The sequence below is a fragment of the Mixophyes fleayi genome, chromosome 1 (assembly GCF_038048845.1).
Source record: "Mixophyes fleayi isolate aMixFle1 chromosome 1, aMixFle1.hap1, whole genome shotgun sequence".
NCBI lineage: Eukaryota > Metazoa > Chordata > Amphibia > Anura > Limnodynastidae > Mixophyes > Mixophyes fleayi.
The window spans coordinates 341524234-341533697 of NC_134402.1; positions in this window are offsets into that span (position 1 = coordinate 341524234).

The window sequence follows — 9464 nt, forward strand, 5'->3', positions numbered from 1 at the left end:
CTCATGTGCCTTTTATAAAAACATTATGTGAGACTCAACTGCCGGCGATGTGGCACGTGGACATAGCGCTACACACATTGTAATTACGGTAGGAATCTCCGCTCATTTATTCTCGTACCTCTATTAGAAAAATGAGCGGAGACTGCAGACAGAACATCGGTGCAAAATTCAATTTGATTCCAGAGACAACTTGTGCCGAATTGAATCTCCCCCTATATTTTGTTTTGCAGAGACATGTTAAGGGACATATTAAGGGATTCAAATATTAAAGAGCACACTTGGTTAGTGGATATCCAGAAAGACTCTTTAATTCCGCAAAAGAACAGACTCTTTACTAGTGCTCAGGAGGAGCTGGTAGTTGGGAGTTAGTCTATATTTCAATGGTATGGATTTGGAACTGTCTAGGAACATTTCATGTGGGTAAGTGAATTTCTATTAGAGATGCTCTGAAAACCGAGCCCATCCTAATTTAGGGGATCCGAGCCGGCTCGGTATCTTTGCACGTCACTGGATCTGAATCGAGGCAAAATGTCATTGTTGCGTTGTCGGATCTCACAGGTTTTGGATTCCATAAGTACCTCAGTCCCCAGGAGATCCGGCGCCATTGCTCACTCTGACACAGGGGTAGCAGTGTTCTTGTCACTCTCCATTCTCCAGTGCCATTGCTCAGTGCCATTGCTCATACAGAAACAGGAGGGGTAACAGTGTTCTTGTCATTCTCCATTCTCCAGTGACATTGCTCACACAGAAACAGGGGTAGCAGTGTTCTTGTCACTCTCCAGTCTCCAGTGTCATTGCTCAGTGCCATTGCTCATACAGAAACAGGAGGGGTAGCAGTGTTCTTGTCACTTGACAAAAATTGACTGGAAATGATTGGAAATTAATGTTATTGAGATTAATAATAATGTAGGGATAAAAAAAGAGCCAAATTATATGATTTTAGCAAAAAAAAATTGGAATTTTAGAAAAAATCAGGATCCAAAACCTAAACCAAAATCAAAGCACGTGAGGGTGGTTTTGCCAAAACCAAAACATGAAGTTAATCCAGATCCAAAACCAAAACACGGGGGTCAGTGAACATCTTTAATTTCTATACACACATATACACACAAAAGTGACTGATAATCTAAGCAATATTTTTGGTGAAAAATAAAAATAATTTATGAATGACAATAAAGTGGTAGTAGGCAGGACTTTGAAGTACTATTTTTACTGTTTCTTCCATGTTTTTTTGCGTGGAATTGCAAGCCCACAAAAGCAGATGCATCCCTATTTTATGGAACCTGTAAAAAAAACCATGCAGAATGTGTGCGCGATAATAATTATATGCAAGGTAAAAATTAGGCGCATTTGTGGAAAACTAAAACCGCTGCATGACCACATTGCTTGCTGCTAGCAAATGAACTTTAGTGAATTTAGAATTACGGCAATGCCAATGGAAGCATCACAGAACATATTGTGACAATGAGTCCATTTGCACTTAAAGTATTATCTACAATAATATTGACAATAGAGTTGATGAATAGATAAGAAATAAGGAAATGATTGGAACAATTTTAACCATTCAAATGGCTTCAATTTCTCTAGCTCGCTCCTATGACATTTTAAAATGCACTGCTTATGAGAATATGCATACTTGAAGTTAACCTTTTGCTGTTGAAGGAGACATGACACTTTTTCATGTCACAGAGCTGAAAATAACACAACACTAGCTTGGCGCACTACAGTATTCTTAAATTTAAACTAATTACTTTTTTCCTTTATAGTGAAAATCCTCATTATTTATTGCTGATAGAAACGGAGACCTTGAAACAGATGTGAGCTAAGAAATTCATATAGGACTTCCACTATACTACACACATGGAGCTGACAAGCAATTCACTAGCAGCCTAATAAGACATATTGGTTTGATACATTTTGTTTTAATACTAATGCCAATATGACTCTTCTCTGAGCAATTAGTGGTAAAAACACCTTAAACAAAAGTTATTTAATTCCCTTCAGTTTAATTCAATTGAGAAAATGATGGTAAAAATGGGAGTAGACCAAGGTCCAAATTGATCATGCTTATCGCAAAGCAGTATGGAGATTTAGAGACTTTGTCAGTGTCTGTGCACGCTTTCAGTATTGAGAGTACCCCTTCTTATGCACACTTTATACAGAGCCAACTAATAGATTCTGCCGTTGCATCTCTATTTATATTTTGCCTTTTTTTTATATATCTGTATATATATGTAGATGTAGATGTCGGGTCCAATTTAAACAATAACTTGCGAGTCAAAGACAAATGATATTTATTTGCACTTTGTTTCTAATTTAACAGACAACTGAAGAGCAATACTAATTATCCACTGAAACACTAAGGGGTATATTTACTAAACTACAGGTTTAAAAAAGTGAAGATGTTGCCTATAGAAGCCAATCAGATTATAGCTATCATTTTGCAGAATGTACTAAATACATGATAGCTAGAATCTGACTGGTTGCTATAGGCTCCCTCTCCACCTTTTTTAAACCCGCAGTATAGTAAATATACCCCCAACTCTGTTAAACAGTTAAAAGACCACAAAAGCCAACAGTTTTTTTTTAGATATCAACCAAAATGGTAAAATATATTTTTCAGTTTTAACCTGACGTCACAAGACAGCTCTAAAACAAAATTTATTAGCCCACTCCCACATCTTTAAAACAGTGTCCTAATGGCATCTGATATATATATACACACACACACACACACACACACACACACACACACACACACACACACACACACACACACTAATGGCTTTTCTCTCTCTTAAGAGTTGATAATAAGTTAAAGGTGTAACCTCAAGTTTTACATGTCCCTCTCCTAAGTGCACCTCCTCCATTTGCATACATTAATATGTATTAATTAATCTGTGCTCACTTTTTAACACATTAATATGTACTAATAAATCTGTGCTCACTTTTTAAATTTACCCCCCTTACAGTACAATATGTGCCTGCCAATGCACTAACTTGTACTTTCTAGCTGGATTTACTCTTTATGTCTTACTTTATTAAGTTAGATTATTTTCAACAAAATATAGAGTGTAGAGTAAATAAACCACACCTACTATGATATCTATTTGAATCTAAAAGAAGTGTTTTAGATGACAGAGATGTTTAAGTTACAATGAATATAAAGTCCGAGTGAACTAAATGACAAATTTGTGTCCCAAAAATGTAATATGTCACAGTTAGCACTGGTTCACATGTGGCGTAGCTATGGTTGATATGCACTGAATTAATATTCACATGCATGTAGAAACTCCATTGATATGAACAGGTTATTGAAATGAAAGGAAGAAGCTCCACTAATAAAAAGAATAAGAATAATAATTAAAAAGTGCCCCTCCCTAAAATCCATTAGCAGCAACAGCACTCTAGAGCAGGCCTGTCCAACCTGCGGCCCTCCAGATGTTGTGAAACTACAAGTCCCAGCATGCCCTTCCAGCTATCAACAGGTTGTCTACTGGCAAAGCATACTGGGGTTTGTAGTTTCACAACACCTGGAGGGCCGCAGGTTGGACAGGCCTGCTCTAGAGCTTGGGCTGGTTCCCATTAACACAGGGAGACATGCAGTGTTGAGTCCGCCTGCCAGAATGGAAACCTGCTCTGGGCTAGGCAAGTTGGGTCACTCACACTACAACAGTAAATGCGGCAGTGTGGCTTCCCCCTCCCAGTCATCTGGAGCCTCTATGGTGGGGGAGGAAGTGCAAAAATAATGAGTGCCCCTTCCTAAAGGCTACCATCCGCATGCTGGAAAGCACTGGGGCTTTCATTAGGTACCCACAGTACAGTGTTAAGGGGCCCCCCCAAACCTATGCCCAAAACACATAAACATTTTTAAAAATAATTAATTAAATTAGACACTCCCTGATAGCCTAGCACACTGTTTAATTACACCACACTTTCAAATGGCATTCTTGAATTTTTAATCCAAAAGGAAATGTCTTTAATTTGCAATCCAAAAGGGAAAGTCAAAACAGATATTCTTATTTTAATCCAATGGGAATGGTCCTTATTTTGTAATACAAAGGCAAAGACAATTGACTGGACTGCCACTCAGTCAATCACAAGCAGTTTTCCACTCCACTTGTGATGTGATTGGCTGGTGGTGAAGGGTTGACCATGTTCTGATTACACATCAATAGAGATTAATTGAATTTCTATTGATTTAAGGAAAAAAATAGTTACCAGTGCAGTGCAGCTAGCTCCATTGATGTTTATTAATTTCTATAGCCCTTTCATTTTGATGGAGTTTTTATATGAAATGAATGTGCTATATAAATAAATGAATGGGACATAAAAGCAAATGTAGAACATTTGGTACAATGCTAGTTATACAGTTGTTTACTCCCATAGTGGATATGTAGCCAATGGGACTCATGTAGATTTGGAATCAAGATGACACAGGAAAAGACGCATGCAAGAAAAAGTGCATTTAAGTGCATATGTTCAGTTGGAAGCATCATTAAGATGAGTCTGGTTCTACAACACTAGCATATGCACCAGGTTTATGTCAAGCATCCATCAGGCATACCTATGCCCAACTCAAGCTATAGTTTACATGTGTGGCTAGCATAAAGTGAAGCAGTTTTAAAATGTAGAGTGGGACTTATGTATTTCTCAATAAACACAGCTCATAGTGAATAAACTATTCTTTACAATATATTGTTTACAAATAGAGTATAGCTACATTAACAGTGTATGTCTTGTGTCCTGCGACTGAACTACATCTGCATCATTAACAAAGAATAAACTTTTGCTTTCCTTCTGAATTAACAACTTATTTTCTGTTTTCTGACCCAAGACTGCACCATTAATATCTGTCACAAAACTTACCTGCTCCACACTCCTGTGCTGCTGATTCCTCTGCCTCTGTTTAGAGGTCAGCAAATCCTGGTTTAGACAGTCACATGATCGTGGCTGGGAGGCAGTATATTTAAACCTGCAGAGTATATAAGCTCACTCTGATATTGCAGCTGTGTCAGAGCAACAGGTATTCATACACAGACTGACTCCGTTATGCTGTATTTCTGCTGACCTTGGCTTTCCTTGTGATTCCTTCTTGGATAGTGCTTCTGCCTGTTAACCCTCGTGTACCAGTCTTTACTTGTTTTGACCACTCTCACTGGGATCCTCATTTTGTACTGCACTATTTCTTGTGTACCAGATCCCGGCCTGTTATTAGACTTCCCATCTGCGTACTGATTTTGTACCTCACTACCTCTAGTGTACAGTCCTCAGCTAGCTGACATGTTTTCGGATTTCCCTTTCTCTTTACTTTGTTATGCCTAGTGGCTGATCAGAAGGCTGCAACCCCTGTTTTCCCAGCTGCAAAAGTCCATCCTGCCTGGCGGCGGTTCCTGGTGAAGACCAGGGGACCCGTTAGATTTCGCGCCTCTGTTTGGCCAGTGCTAAACCAGGCTAACATGTGTAGCCATCACCCCAGGGCTCTCTTCATTACAAATAACGAGACAATCGTTACCGTTTGCTCTGACTGTACTGCAATGGATCCTAAAGACCATCCCTCTCCCAGAGACCTCCTGCTACACTTGGCCTGGAGAATTGAAAAGCAGAAAGCTAATCCGGAACATTTAATTAAGTTTTTCCAAGGATTCTCCACTCGTCTGGATTCACTTCAGAACACATTGGTGGCACCTAGGCAGTCCGCCACACCAGTGGATACAGTCCCGCCTGTGTCTGCAGCTTCTCAGCTACGTATTCCTAACCCTCCTAAATTCTACGTGGATCCCAAGTCCTGCAGAGGATTTCTTAATCAATGTGTCATAAAATTTGAGCTCCTTCACAGGAACTTTCTCAGCAAAAAGGAGAAAGTTGTCTTTAGTATTTCACTTCTGTCTGGCCAAACATGGGCATCTCCTTTATGGGAGTGAAATGATCCTCTACTCCACAACTGTGCTACCTTTCTATTCACATTTAAGAGGATCTTTGATGAGCCTGGCAGAGTCTCTAATGCAGCAGCTGCAATTCTGTGTTTACGTCAGGGCTCACACTCTGTAGGCCAGTATGCTATTCAATTTAGAACTTTGGCTTCTGAACTGTTCTGGAATGACGAAACTTTGATTGCGACGTTCTGGCAATGTCAATCTGACCAGATTAAACATGAATTGGTCTCCCGGGAACTTCCCTCTTCCCTCAATAGATTTATTTCCTTGTGTAACAAGGTTGAACTTCCCTTCCAAGAGTGAATATAGGAGATAACTGTACCTCATTGGTCCAACTTCCGTCTTGTGCCCAACTTCCAGACTCCCATCTTTATCTTGTATAAAGGTACAAAAAACATACGATACATTACATTCAAGTGTACTGCCTCGCAGCACAGCTGTAAGCACAATACACAATGATACATAATCATTCATAATTTTTAGTACAATACATGACATAAGGTACAAGATTTTCAGATATCCTATATCATACATCAATTACTACACTAACCATGCAAACCTTAAACAACATGAGTTTTAAATAAGCAATGGTTGTAAGGGGGTTGTAGGTGACAGCGGTGTTGGGGGGTCACAAGCCTGAAGATTTATTGAAAAAACATACACATGGAGGGAGAAGAAAAAAAGAGAGACAACAATCAATCATCTTCCACTTCCTCAGGACTGTCAATGGTATTATAGAATCTTAGCAGGGTGTGGATCAGCCTGCGACAGTCCTGGAAGGTCATCTTCTCCCTTTTCAAGATGAGGCAATTCCTGGCAAGCCATAAAGCATCCTTAAAGCAGTTCATAAGGTGCCAGGCCTCCTGGATTTCCCCAAAGTGTGGGTCCCAGGATATAATCCATAAAATACTGAATGGTGTGAAAGGCAGGTCATGTGCACACTGTCCTTAGGTTCGTGTTCCAAGGCATCCTACAATGCCTGTGCAATGGGGCAGTCCCAAGAAATATGCTGTGATGTTTCCCTTCTGGTTATGAAAAAGAGGTAGTGGGCATATCTACACAGGTTCCGGGAGTGCATGAATATCCTGAGAGGCAGACCCCCCCACATAGCCATCCATGCAATGTCTTTATGTCTATTAGCCAGCATCTTAGAGGCCACATTCTCCCACACGTGTTTAGCTGTAGCAGCGGGGAACCCTGGAACAGACTCTATAACGTCTTTAGCTCTGATGGTTTTTGGCTTCCACAAGACTGATTTAAGTCCTTCCAGATGTTGTTTCCTCCCTCACAAATTGTCCAAAATCCAGGTAAAACCAAGGTGTAGTCCAGTTGTAAGTAAAGGAGCTGTCTGTCCCAACCAAGGGCCCTCCAAAGAGGCAGGAGGAAAAATCGAGACATGGACTTCCCAGCAGAGCCATTGTTCTTTTCAATCAAAGTCCATGCAGTTACAAACAAAAAAGGCTCAAAGCATGGTGAAGATATCAGATATCCCTTTCCCACCTTTGAGGGGCTCCTTGTACATAATCACCCGCTTCACTCTGTCCAATTTGGAGCCCCAGATAAAGTTGAAGACTGTCCTCGTGATGGTCTTGCAGACAGCAACAAGAGGTGGCCAAGCTTGGGCCCATGTACTGCAGAACGGGAAGGATCTTGTTGCGCAGCACCAGTGCTTTCCAGTTGATGGTGAGGTCTCTGACACTCCACAAATCGACTTTCTGTCTGACTGTCACCAGTCTTTCTTCCCAACACTTCAGGACCACCACCTCTACACCAAACCGAACTCCAATAATCTTGATGAAGTCTGACTTGATTGTGAATGGGAATGCATCGGGAGATGACAGGTGCCACTGCCCGAAGAGCATCACCTTTGACTTTCCGCAGTTGACCTTTGCCCCACAAGCTCGGCCAAAGTTCTCGTAGGTCTGGACAAGTGCTGTCACTGAGTGCAGAAGACAGTGACGTCATCCATGTGGAGCGAGCACTTGGCTTCTAGACAGTCTGGACTCGGTGCGGTGATGCCTCTGGATTCTGTCTGATACACAATGCGAAGAGCTCTATACAACAAACAAAAAAGGGGAGGTGAAAGAGGGCAACTTTGTCTAACCCCTGGCATAACAGAAAAAGGGTCAGTTTTCCAGCCATTCACCAACTCTTAACTGTAAATGTCAAGGTACATCAGGTTAAAATATGAACAAAACATTTCTCCCAAGCCAAACCTGCGCAAAACCCTACAATAAAACCATGAGAAACACAATCAAAGGCCTTCTCCTGATCAAGACCAACCAGGGCCTCATGTGCATGGTGATCTTTAATGTAGTTGACCATGTCGCTCAGCAGTGCAAGGCAGTGGCTGAACAATCTGCCCAATGATACCAATGGCGAGGATCTTGTAGTCCCCGTTCAAGACAGAGATGGGGTGCCAATTTTTTTTAAGGTCACATCTCTCACCCTTGTGCTTATACAGGATCGTGATCAGTCCTTCCCTCAGCATAGGCGGCATTCTGCCCTCCACCACCATCTCCTCATACAGCTCTTGCAGGTCCAGACTAATGAGGTTCCACAAGCGCACACAATAGTTTACTGTAATAATAACAATATACCACCTAAGACATCTACGAGAAGCTATACATCCAGTGTTACAATAAAAAGACAAGATAATTTTTTTTAAAGTATTTTATAAATGTTTCACTGTGTACTGAACGTCTTTTTAGAAACGAATGTGTGCGTAAGTCCCAAAATACTTTTTTTTTAATTAGTTACTTGTGTTTTCTTAGTATTTTACTGCTGAATGTAAGATCCAAATATAACCGACTAGAGCAGGGAGATAGTAATAAGGTTCTATATTAATGAGCAGTCATTACATTACAAGGCAGTTATTTTTTTAAAATTAAGATGCTCTTTGTTTCCAGCTGTTTTTGTAAACATGGTAGCACTGTTATTATGATTGTTTTTGCCAAAATTTGTTTGTGTGGCTTTAATGAGCCAACACAGTTCCCTGTATAGAAGCTCTTACTGAGGAGAAACACATATAGTGACTAGTTGCATGCACACAGACTATACCTATGTAAAGAATGTGGTCAAATGATAAAGATGTTATTTCCTACGGAATGTACAGTAAATGCACACAGTGGAAACATGCAATCAATTAGAGAAACAATAATATCGGTCCATATAGGGAGTAATGAATCAAATTGCAAGTAGGAAACCAAGAAAAACTCCCAACAAAATCTAAAAATACAATACTTTGAATTTTTCCCCTAGTTTAGCCGGGTATAATATTTCTCTTACAGTTGCTCAAGCCAGGAGAGAGATTTATTACTTACATGCATGCATTTTGTCTAGGACGTTCTATAATACTCTGTAGCTGTAGATCTGCTTTCTGTTTAAAGCGGAAAAGTTCCTTTTTTGTTTGCGCTCTAACGGTATCAGAAGTAAATAATACCTTAATCTCTTTTATTTCAAAGAGGGTTTTGCATGCACTGTATTAATATATGTTAGTTGAGTACTGATAAATTAATATTCGCACCT